Below are 12,588 nucleotides of genomic sequence, written 5' to 3' on the forward strand. Positions count from 1 at the left end.
AGGTAGCTGTGTCAGTGGCGGAGGTGGGGGAGGCACACGAATTTGGACGTCAGCATATCAGACGGTGTAACTGTGCAATAAGTAATCAAAAGAAAATGTTTGTTGGTGGTTGCGGCGACTTCAAAGGACGAACAAGTGGAGGTGAAGGGTCCGGTGTGACGGCGGCGGTGGGGGTGGGTGCGTTTGAGCGGCGGCGGCGGCACAGAAAGACCAAAAAGATGCCGATCACACTATTTAAGATCAAAGAAAGAAATTTGAATAATAGAAGAATTTGAAATGACTGGACACAAGGAAAAGAAAAGAAATGAAATGAAAATAAAAAAAAATAAAGAAAAAAAGAAAGAAAAGTGAGCAACAACGATAACAACAATAACTATAAAACAAAAAACAATGACAAATAAATAAGTACATAAATATATAAATAAATAAATAATCGACATAGGAATAATCAATCTATACATATAAACAAACATACATATAACATACATATATACATATATATATATATATATATATATATATATATATATATATATATATATACATATATGTACCTATCCATAGACATATATAACGTGTCAATATACGTGTATAATGTGTATGTATACATGTATATATGCAGACATATATATGCATATATATGTGTATATATAAGTACATACATATGCGCATATATATACTTATATACAATTATATGTATGTGCTTATAAATGTATATGTATTTATGCATATATATATACATACACACACACACACACACACACACATATATATATATATATATATATATATAGCCGCGTACATACACTCATACACATAAAAGAAATAACGAAGTATAACATATGGTCTGACAGACACTTCAGTAAGAGTTAATAGGGAAGACGATATAAAGAACTTGCTTAAGACACAGAGAGAGACAAAAGAAACAGAAGAGTGTTGGAAGGGAGGGGGAGGGTTGAAAGAGAAGACGTCTGGTCATTATTTCACAGAACGGACAATTTAGACTGTAGATTGGTGACATTTATTTCCGTGTTAAATATATAGCGCCATTATTTAAGTTCTGACATTGCAACACCGAAAAGTACGTAATTCTTGAGGCGTGACGGCTAATTTGTTACTCCATTACTTTCTCTATATATTTGAAGAATCGGGTTTCAAATTCAGCGCGCGTTCTTGAACTTCATATTTGTGGGTTTTTTTCTGATGGGAAAAAGAAATTTTTGTACCTTGGGGGCCGAAAATTTCTCCAGGATATCAAGGGCAATCTGCGAGATTTGCACCGCTAATAAAAAAAATGACCTCTTGTAAGTGCGTTCTGCCAGGAGATGAGTTCTGTCTCAGGCAGTCTGATTCTCGAAGAACTTTGCCCAGGCCTGTACTAGGGTATAACCCTTCAGATGACAGGTAACTTTGTCGCGGTATATTTCTGCCCCCATTGGTAATATCAGGAGATAAGACATACATACAATATTGTATCAAATTTCTTGGCGTTTTTACAAATTGATGAAAGAAAACTATTTATTATAGACGTAAGCGTGGCTGTGTCGTAAGAACTGTACTTCCCAATCTAATGGTCCCGAGTTCAGTTCTACTGCGTAGAATCTTGGGCAGCTCTCTCTTACTATATCCTCGGGCCGACCAATGGTTCGTGAGTGGATTTGGTAGACGGAAACTGAAAAAATCCGACGCATATACATACATACACACACACACACACACCACACATATATATATATATATACACACATGTGAAAGTGTGTGTGTCTTTACCTCTGTGTTTGTGCCCTACCTAATGTCCTCGTAACATAACGATTCGGGTTACGAGACCGATAGAGTTATTACCAGGCTTAAATAAAATAGAATAAAATAATGCAAATTTCTCTTTATAAACCTAAGCAGCAATTCTTTCGGCTCTTTGTGTTCTGAGTTCGAATTCCGCCAAGGTCAGTTTTTGCCTTCGGCTTTTGGGGGGGTCGATGCAATCGGTTAGCCACCTGCCCCTAAAATTGCTGGTGCTGTGCCATAAAATGAAGCAATTAGAATTATATCGTTTAGTGAAGCAAAAGAATGTCGGTCTAGAAGTATAAATTGCTGTGCAGTTTTGATTTCCGGTAATGGCGGACAGAACGTTGTCGCCATCGTTACGATATGCTAATTTCGCTATCATAATTTATTTCAATTATACGGTTTTTTAATTTTCTTCTTTAAATCGTTTCAGTCATTAGATTGCGGCCATACTGGGGCACCGCCTTGAATTTTAGTCGAACGAGTCGACCCCACTAGTACTGGACTGGTATCGGTCTTTTTTGCCGAATTAGTATGTTACTGGGGCATAAACATACCAACACCGGTTGACAAGTGGTGACAAGTGGTGGTGGGGAACAAAGAGACAAATACATGTATGTCCATATATAAATATATATATATATATATATATATATATATATATATATATAATATATATACGGAAAAAAGAAAATGGAGGGAATACAGAAATGACATACATCAACTATTAGACATTCTATTATGTCTATTTATTCTAAAACAGTTGTAAGAATATATACATATGCAAAGACTGTGAGTTACAAGCATATGTATCAGTAATACATAAAAGAGTAAAAGAACAAAAGAATAACAGAACAATCTCTAACTCTCACGGAATTATATATATATATATATATATATATATATATATATATTATATATATATATATATATATGTCGCCATGATAGATCAGTAGCCACTACACACATGTTTTTCTCTCCTTGTTTTTGTCTGTGTCCCTTTCTGTAGAAGAGCGTAGGCTCGAAACGTAAAAGACTTTTTCTATTCCTGAGCGTTATACTAATACATCTGTTTGTTTTGTACACCATCTGTCTTCGTCTTTTCCTTTTTTTTTTTTTTCGTGAACTCTCCCCCTATATATTTATGTATACGACAAGATTCTCTCAGTTTTCGCGTATCAAATCGATTGCCAAGGCTTTGGTCGACTCGAGGCTAAATTGGAAGAATCTTGCCGAATCTGCCAAGCGGTGGGACTGAACCTAGAATTATGTGTTTGACAAGCAAATTTCTTGCCACACAGCCACACCTGCGCCTATCTATTAGTTTCTACACTGACACCAATAAATTCAGTTCCTAATGTATGCTCGTCAGATCCTCTTAATCGTAAACATATATGAATGCCACATTCTACTAAATACAGGTATGGTGGCCAGTGTCCTATTTTCGGAGTCAATCCTAATTACAAATGATATAAGCTGTAGGTGCCATTTTAATTTTTAAAACTAAACTCACTGGCAGTTTAAACGACGATTTTAATTACGATCTCTTTGTATAGTATCGCTCTAAAATATGGTTTCGAATCAAACAAAATCGATCATGACTAGTGGCAATGGAAATAAGTAAGATGAAATTGAAGTGGTGAGTGGAGTATCTCACGTTTCGGAAAGAGTTTTTCCTCAGGGTAAAGATGATAGAGGGAAATATAAGAAAGAAATTGCATATTTTTACATCCTCTATATTTGAGAGACTGGCTGCAACTGTGGCATGGAAACGTTGCAAAGGATCAATAAAATATCTTTTAATATCGGGTAATGCTGAGTTCCACACATGTACATGATCTGTCTGGACAACAGGGCAACCGTTATGGTTTAATATTTCTTTCAATATTCCCCAGAGATGATTCTGCATGCGAATTACGCTACCAATGTTGACAGGAATCATTTGGTAATATAAACCAAGAATTGGAAGACTGTCGAAGACTCTTTCTCTCTCTCCCACTCTCACTCTCTCTCTCTCTGCATGTATTTCTCTTTTTCTCTCTGTAACTATGTGTGTCTGTGTTTATGTGGCTTTCTATAGAATATCAGTCATCGAAGTTAGGATATCCTTTCCAGGTTTTAGTACATCATAATGGCGTGGGTTTCAGTTTTATGTTGAATAATTAAAGCCTAATGAAGGAGATGGTCAGATATGTAAAACTATACAAACAGTACGTTATGCCTAATACGTGTAAACTGTAAAATAATTCAGTGAGTCATGGCGTTCGGTTTCAATTTAGCCGGGATTCACATTTCCAGTTCAGCCAAGATCATGCGTTAAATCTTATTATGATTCCGGGTTCGTTCCCACTGCATGGCAACTAGAGCAAATATCTTTTGCTATTGCCTCGGGCCGATCAGAACCTTGTGAGTGGTTTCGTAGACAGAAACCGAAAGAATTCTGCGATGTATGGTATATTCTTTTATGCTTTTACTGATTTCCGTCATTTGACCGCGGCCATGCTGGAGCACCGCCTTTAGTCGAAGAAATCGACCCCAGGAATATTTTTTGCAAGCCTAGTACTTATTCTATCGGTCTCTTATTCTATCGGGGATATAAACACATCAAAATCGGCTGTTAAGCGAAGGTGGTAGGACAAACACAGACACACAAATGCATACAACGGGCTTTCTTCAGTCTCCATCTACCAAATCCACACACAGGACTTTGGTCGACCCTAGGATATAGTAGAAAGCACTTCCCCAAGGTGCACAAACTGGGACTGAACCTGGAACCACGTGGTTTGGCAAAATACGCCGAGAGGATTAGTACCAGGCTTAAAAATTCTTCAAGATGGTACTTCAGCATGGCCACACTCTATTGACCGAACGAAGGAAAAGAAAAAAAGAAAGGAATAATAACTGTGATGGTTTGAATACGGCATAAACAACAGCATCAACAGTAATTACCTCCGTAAAGGGCCGCGAGCTGGCAGAATCGTTAAGCACGCCGGGCGATATGCTTGGCGGTATTTCGTTTGTCGTTACGTTCTGAGTTCAAATTCCGCTGAGGTCGATTTTGCCTTTCATCCTTTCGGGGTCGATCAATTAAGTACTATTGCGTACTTGGGTCGCTCTAATCGATGCCCCCTCCCCGAAAATTTCGGGCCTTGTGCCTAGAGTAGAAAAGTATAATTTCCTTCCTAGATTGGCTGTTGTGAACATCCTTCTCGGATTACAAAGCGAAGAGGCGTTGTTTCGATTCACGCTGCCAGTGTTAACATTGGTTCTAAATATCCAACAACTCATAACCGTTAGCTCAGTGGTTCAATGTTCATAGTGCTGAAGTGGGACTTAAGTGAACTACCTTAACATTATAAAGGGCTTCCCCGTTATCGTCTTAATCGCCAGAATCATCATCATCCGTGTCATCATCGATGTCGTCATCGTAAAAGTTTTCATCATCCTTTCCATCAGGACGATCGATCACCATCATCAACATCATTACTTTCGTCTTCATCATCGTCATTGCCACCATCATCGTCGTCGCGATTAACATCTTTGAAAACCATCTCTATCATCGTCGACGTCGTCATCATCATCATCATCATCATCATCATCATCGCCATCACCATCATCATTATCATCACCACCACCATAGTTATCATCATCACCATAATCATCATCATCATCATCATCATTATCATCATCATCATCATCATCATCATCATCATCATCATCATCATCATCATCATTACCAGCATCCCCCCTTCACCACCCCACCACCACCACCACCACCATCATCATCATCATCATCATCATCATCACCATAACTATGACCTTCATCATCATCGTCATCGTCGTAGTCATCAAAATAATTATGTATATTAATTAAGCGCAATTGTCTATTGTCGTTAATGGCTTTGTTAGAAGAGGCGGGACAGCTCACATTATACATGTCTGGTTCCTCAGAAGCAAAGGAAGAAGAACGGAAGGAAGGAAAAAGAAGGAAGGAAGGAAGGAAAGAAAGGAAAGAAGATAGAAAAGAAAGGAAAGAAGGGAGGGAGGAAGGAAGGGAGGAAGGAAACAAAGGAAAGACGGAAGGAAGTTTCTTGAGTTGGATGACGAAACCCAAATACTTGCAACTAACCGGACTCCGCTAAAGTCACGCATGCGTTAAGTGGCGGTGTTAAACAGGGCGATAGAATAAATCTACTTTCTCCACTTCACATATGCGTGATATTAGCGGAGTCCAGTCTGTTGCAATGAGCCTTCGACAGGATTCCACACAGATCCTCTTTCACCAAACTTCCCCCACAAGGCTTTGGTTAACGTGAAGCAACGCTGGAATAGTGACTGTAGAAATACGCCTTTCTACTGGAGGCACAAGGCCTGAAATTTGGGTGTAGCGTGTGGTGGTGGTGGGACTAGTAGATTACATCGACCCTACTAAATCCTTAATTTATCGACCCCAACAGTATGAAATGCAAAGTCGACCTCAGCGGAAAGTAAGAACAGACAAAATGGCGGTAAGCATTTTTGCCCGGCGTGCTTACAATTATTTTCTACTCTACGAACAGGGCCCAAAATTTGGGGAGGGGGCAGTGTCAACTAGTACTTAATTATTCGAGGGGGCTAGTACGCAACTAGTACTTAATTTATCGATCCCGAAAGGATGAAAGATGAAGTCGACCTCGGCGGAATTTGAACTCAGAACGTATAGACAGATGAAATACCGCTAAACGTTACGCCCGGCGTGCTAACGTTTCTGCCAGCTCCCTACTTTGACTGTAGATAAAGTGGGAACGACTATAAGAGCAGTAGTTTTAATGTGGTTGTGTGGTAAGAAGGTTGTTTCCAAAGCATATATTTCCGGGTTCAATCCTACTTAGGCAAGTGTCGACTACCGTAACCTTGGGCCGACAACTACCCTGTGAGTGGATTTGGTAAACAGAAGCCGGTCCTGGTGTGTTTACCTTTGCGGTTCGGTACAATGTTCGAAAACACGAAGATGAATCCTGGGATCGATTCGTTCAACTAAAACCCTTCAAAACGAAGCCCCAGCAAGGCCGCAGTCTGATGACTGAGGCAAGTGAAATAAGAAAGAGAACAATGAGTGATGTAATATTTTTATTATCATTATTGTTATTATTGAAGGCGGCGAGACGGCAGAAACGTTAGAAAGCCGGGCGAAATGCTTAGCGTTATTACGTCTGTCTTTACGTTCTGAGTTAAAATTCGCCGAGGTCGACTTTACCTTTCATCGTTTCGGGGTCGATATATTTAGTAGCAGTTACCAGATTAGAAAAGATTATTATTGAAGTCGGTGAGCTGGCAGAATCGTTAGCACGGTGGGCGAAATGCTTAGCAGTATTTCGTCTGCCGCTACGTTCTGAGTTCAAATTCCGCTGAGGTCGACTCTGCCTTTCATCCTTTCGGGGTTGATTAAATAAGTACCAGTTACGCACTGGGGTCGACGTAATCGACTTAAACCGTCTGTCTGTCCTTGTTTGTTCTCTCTGTGTATAGCCCCTTGTGGGCAGTAAAGAAATAAGAATCGCTAGAATTCCAGACGAAATGCTTAGCCGTATTTCACCCGTCGCTTCGTTCTGAGTTCAAATTCCGCCGAGGTCGATATTGCCTTTCATCCTTTTGGGGTCGATTAAATAAGTACCAGTTACGCACTGGGATCGATGTAATCGACTCATCCTCACCTCCTCCAAAATTGCTGTCCTTGTGGCAAAATTTGGAACCACTATTATTATTATTATTATTATTATTATATTATTATTATTATTTATTATTATTATTAAGGCGGTGAGCTTGCAGAATCGTTAGAACGCCGGAAAAATGCTTAACGGCATTTCGTCCGTCTTCATGTTCTGTGTTCAAATTCCGCCGAGGTCGACTTTGCCTTTCATCCTTCGGGGTCGATAAAATAAGCACCAATTAAATACAGGGAGTCGTTCTAATCGACTTGTACTCACCCCCGAAACTGCTGACCTTGGGGCAAAACCTGAAGGTAGTATTACTTTTACCAGGCTGTAAAGACAACAAACGTAACAACACCAATAGCAATAACAAGAACAACAACAACAACACCAATAACACTGTCCTCGTCATTCTTAACTACAATATCAGTGAGAAGAATGGCGGTGGTGGTGGCGATGGTGAGGGAGTAACATTAAAAGTATTAGAAGTCGGATCAGAAATAAAGCCACATCAACTGCGCATGCTTACTGAACGTAACGTGACACTAATATCTATGAACAGGTTTATATTTTAATAAACAGCTGCAAGGGAGCCTGAAAATCGATCCTATAAAACCCCTTAACACACACCATAGAATGCATTTACGTGGCTCAATTTCATGAAAGATTCGAAGAATTTTTGTTTTACATTTTATGCTTAACAGTAAAATAAAAAAAAAGAAAAGAAATAAATACATAAAAACAAGATCAATAAAACATGTTATAGATCCTTTGAACTGTCTCTTGTCCAGCTTGTCGGCAATTAGTTTCCAGCGGAGGACATTGCTGCGTTCGTTTTGGATTTCATTAGTCGATTGTTTTATAAAATATCGTCTGCTCGTTCAATTGAAATTCTTCCTCCATTTTTCCATTAGGATTTCGTGCCTGCTTCTACATGTGTTTTGCTATTTATGTGGTTTCTTTATATGCGTATTTGTAACATTTTATATGTATCTGATCTGTGGTATCTGGAAAAAGGTGTATGTATGTACATATGTGCGTATACGTGTGCGTATATGTATATGTATGTAGATTTGTATTTACGTCGATTTGTATGAATGTAGATTTGTAAGAAGACTTGAATGTTTGTATGTATATATGGGTGTAGGTATGCATGTATATTTGTATGTATGTACGTGTGAATGTACAAATGTATTTATGTAAAAGTGTATGCATGCATTTATTTATGTATGTGTGTTAAATTGTATGAATGTTTCTGTGTGTGTGTGTATATACATGTGTGTGCATCAGTATGCATTATGTGTATATATATGTATATGAAGAAGATTTAATCATGTATGTGTTTATGCAAGTTTGAATGCATATACACATTTGTGTATGTATTACTCTGTATGCATATATACATATATATGCATGAGTACACACACACACATATGTGTGTCTTTCGTATGTTCTTATCTCTGTACGTACGTATGTACAAACACACACACACACACACACACACACACACACTCACACACACACACATACACACGCACGCACATATATATAGTTGTAGTGAATAATGTATATGTGTGTGCATGTGTTTTCTGCTTTTTATCCATCTAAGTTTTTTCTAATAGAGAAAGTCGGCCTCCAACCTAGCGAACGAGAATTTTCATTTTATTTAGGAAACATCAGCTAGATAATCGCAAATGGACGTGTCCACGTGTTTGTATGTGCGTGCGTATATGTATGATCCTATATATATATATATATATATATATAATATATATATATAATAGTGTGTGTGTGTGTGTGTGTCTTTATTCATACATATCTATCTGTGTATATATGTGTATGTATATGGATATACGATTATATATATATATATATGTATATATGGATAAGTATGTATGTGTGAATGTATGTGCTTCAGTGGTGTAATACAAGCGTTTTTTTGTGCAAGTGCATTTATATGCATGTATGCGACTTCGTGGCGCTATAATTTTTGACATACGTATTTGAACAAATGGATGTATACAACTGTTTGTATATGTGTTCATCCTTGCAATTGGATGTGTGTGCACATCACTATATCTCAGTACATGCATATATATATATATATATTTATATTTGTATATTATGTATTTGTATATATGTATGTATATATGTATATATATAACTGTATATATATATATATATATGTTTATATATATATATATAAAATATATATATATATATATATATATATATATATATATATATATATATATATATATACACACACCATATATACATATATATATCTGTCGGTCTATATGTTAGAATCCGCGTTCATTTCTATATTCTGTTGGATTGTTTTCCATATTTCTTTTATGACGCGGTTTGCTGTATTGCGAATAAGATGTGTTATTTCTGAAATTTATAAAAACATCATATTTTCTGAGTATTAATTCTGAGAAACGACTCAGGACAACTGCCTTGACAATGTTCATGGCACATGAATGAACTTTTAAGGGATGATGTTATCCTCTGACAAAAAACCCTAGCTTGGAGCCATGGAACAGAACTGACTTCACTACAGGTTGCCATAGACCAGGTAGTGGTCTTAAATTGAGCTGATTTAGTTATATAATCCTGCATTGCAATGAACGCCAGAGACCATAGACTAAGTTTAAAACATGTCATAAGCGTTTTATTTTTATCTGCTAATCTTATTGGACAAATAACAGCTACAACAATGCAAGTTTCGCAAGATTTGTATCTCCACATTACTCTTTGAGATATATAATCTATTTTATTTCCTTTCTTCTGAAGATTCAGTTCAGCCAAAAAACATGTCTTCATGCTTTCAATCTCAATGAATTCCGAATCGCTCTGGGTTTTTGTAAGCTGCTTTTCTGTATCGATGGACATCATTGCTTAGGCTTTTGCCTATTAAACCGCCTCAAAGGAAAACAGTGCGGGGCTAATATTTTCGCACAAATGGTGTGCGTCACGAAGGCGGTGAGCTGGCAGAAACGTTAGCACGTCGGGCGAAATGCATTGCGGTATTTCGTCAGCCGTTACGTTGTGAGTTCAAATTCCGCGTCAACTTTGCCTTTCATCCTTTCGGGGTCGATAAATTAAGTACCGGTTACGCACAGGGGTCGATGTAATCGACTTAATACCTATGTCCGTCCTTGTTTGTCCCCTCTGTGTTTAGACCCTTGTGGGCAATAAAGAAATAGGTGTGCGTCACATGTTCAACATCGACCTAGCATAAACTACATGCATTGCAACACTTGGTTTGCCATACAGACATCTTTCTCTAGCAACGCACATGTGTTATTTCATGCATTTAATGACTCCGCTTCCTTGATTGTACAAACACCAATATCCAGAACCATATAGAGAGAAAGGTCAATCGGTTGACAGAAATTTCATCACAAGCCAACCCACAGCAGTCTCTCATCCGCAGGCGTTCTGTTTCCTCTATCTGTTCTACAGGTACTAAAATGATTTCTGCTCCTCGGAGCTGGCTGGAGTGGTAGCTCCACGAGTCAGGAAACCCCTACCCACTTATCTCTCTCCCGTCAATCTTGGTGTCAGTACCCTCCCCTCCTCTATCACTGCACTAACTCCTGTGTCCGATCCTTCTTCCCCAGAATCTCGAAAGAGATTGCGGGTAATCAAACTCTGGAATCTCTTCCGAAACAAAGCCTTTTCTACAGCTGTTAAGCAGCAATGGTTTGCACAGAACATTAAAAGTATCAATCTCACCCGGTTCGAAGGGCATGCAAGGTTCATGGGGCCTGCTCCTTTCTCCAGACATAGGAACTACAAAGAAAACAATGGCGACAGAAGAAAAATCCAAATCGTTTATAATCCTTATAGATGACCGAAAGTCTTTTAGTATCCCTGTTATAGAGGAACAAAATCGAATGGTGTTTAAAAATCAAGGAACTTTGACTAAAATGATTCCTTCTAGACTCTCAAACCTATCTCACAGAACGCAATTCTGTTGACCAGAATTTGCTCCAAAGTAATAATAATGATACATTTCCAAACTCTTTTCTTTCCAGCTGTTCGTTCATCTGTAATAATATTGTTGATATTTCAGCGCTCCTAGAGGAATAGCTTTAGTCGCTCTCTATACAGTCTATACATTATATTCTGGCAAGCAACTGACCGAGAGTTAGTTGGCATATAAATGTCTTTGTTCTTCTGTATTAACTTTCTTTCCAACATTGGCGGCCAATTTAATGTATTGATTTCCCCGCTGAGAGCATATTGGTATATCTTGATGAAGTATCGAAGATACAAAGTTAGACTTTTTGTACCAGCAGACAGCTGCAAAGTCTATGAAAGATATCAGGGAATGGATGGTCATTCTCAGTCCCGAGAGTGAGTATCTCTTGCAACACTGAGGTTTCCGTGCAGCTCAAGGGGAATGGTCTTTAAGTATGCCCGCATTGATGTATGTATGTATGATGTATGTATGTATGTATGTAGTATGTATGTATGTATGTATGTATGTATGTATGTATGTATGTATGTATGTATGTATGTGTGTACGTACGTATGCGTGCATGTATGTATGTATATATATGTATGTATATATATATGTATGTATATATATATGTATGTATATATATATATTTGAACAAATAGATGTATACATTTCGTCTGCCGTTACGTTCTGAGTTCAAATTCCGTCGAGGTCGACTTAACCTTTCATCCTTTCGGGGTCGATAAATTAAGTACCAGTTACGCACTGGGATCAATGTAATCGACCTAATCCCTTTGTCCGTCCTTGTTTGTCCTCTCTATGTTTAGCCCCTTGTGGGTAGTAAAGAAATATATATATATATATATATATATATATATGTATGTATGTATGTATGTATGTATGTATGTATGTATGTATGTATGTATGTATGTGTGTATTTATGTATGTACGTATGTAGTACGTACTTGAGAATGCATGTCTATAGCCATGCATATAAATACGTCAAGAGGCATGCAAATAAACACGCACACACGAACACTCGCACACGCGCACATGCGCACGCGCACACACAAACACACATACAAACATGTAACTGAGAACAAGAAGGAAGTTTTACGATCTGCTTCTAACACTCCCAAA

The 12,588-nt window shown here is 38.0% G+C and overlaps 1 long non-coding RNA gene across 1 annotated transcript; it reads left to right on the forward strand.

Annotated features, from left to right (window-relative positions):
• The first annotated feature begins 4,761 nt into the window (after positions 1-4,761).
• LOC118761381 lies at positions 4,762-11,760 on the forward strand. Its single transcript, XR_004997332.1, has 3 exons — positions 4,762-4,953; positions 6,586-6,587; positions 11,749-11,760. It is a non-coding gene; the product is annotated as an uncharacterized LOC118761381 (long non-coding RNA).
• Positions 11,761-12,588: the final 828 nt, after the last annotated feature.

The sequence above is a fragment of the Octopus sinensis genome, unplaced genomic scaffold (genome assembly GCF_006345805.1).
Source record: "Octopus sinensis unplaced genomic scaffold, ASM634580v1 Contig12867, whole genome shotgun sequence".
In the NCBI taxonomy this organism is placed as follows: domain Eukaryota; kingdom Metazoa; phylum Mollusca; class Cephalopoda; order Octopoda; family Octopodidae; genus Octopus; species Octopus sinensis.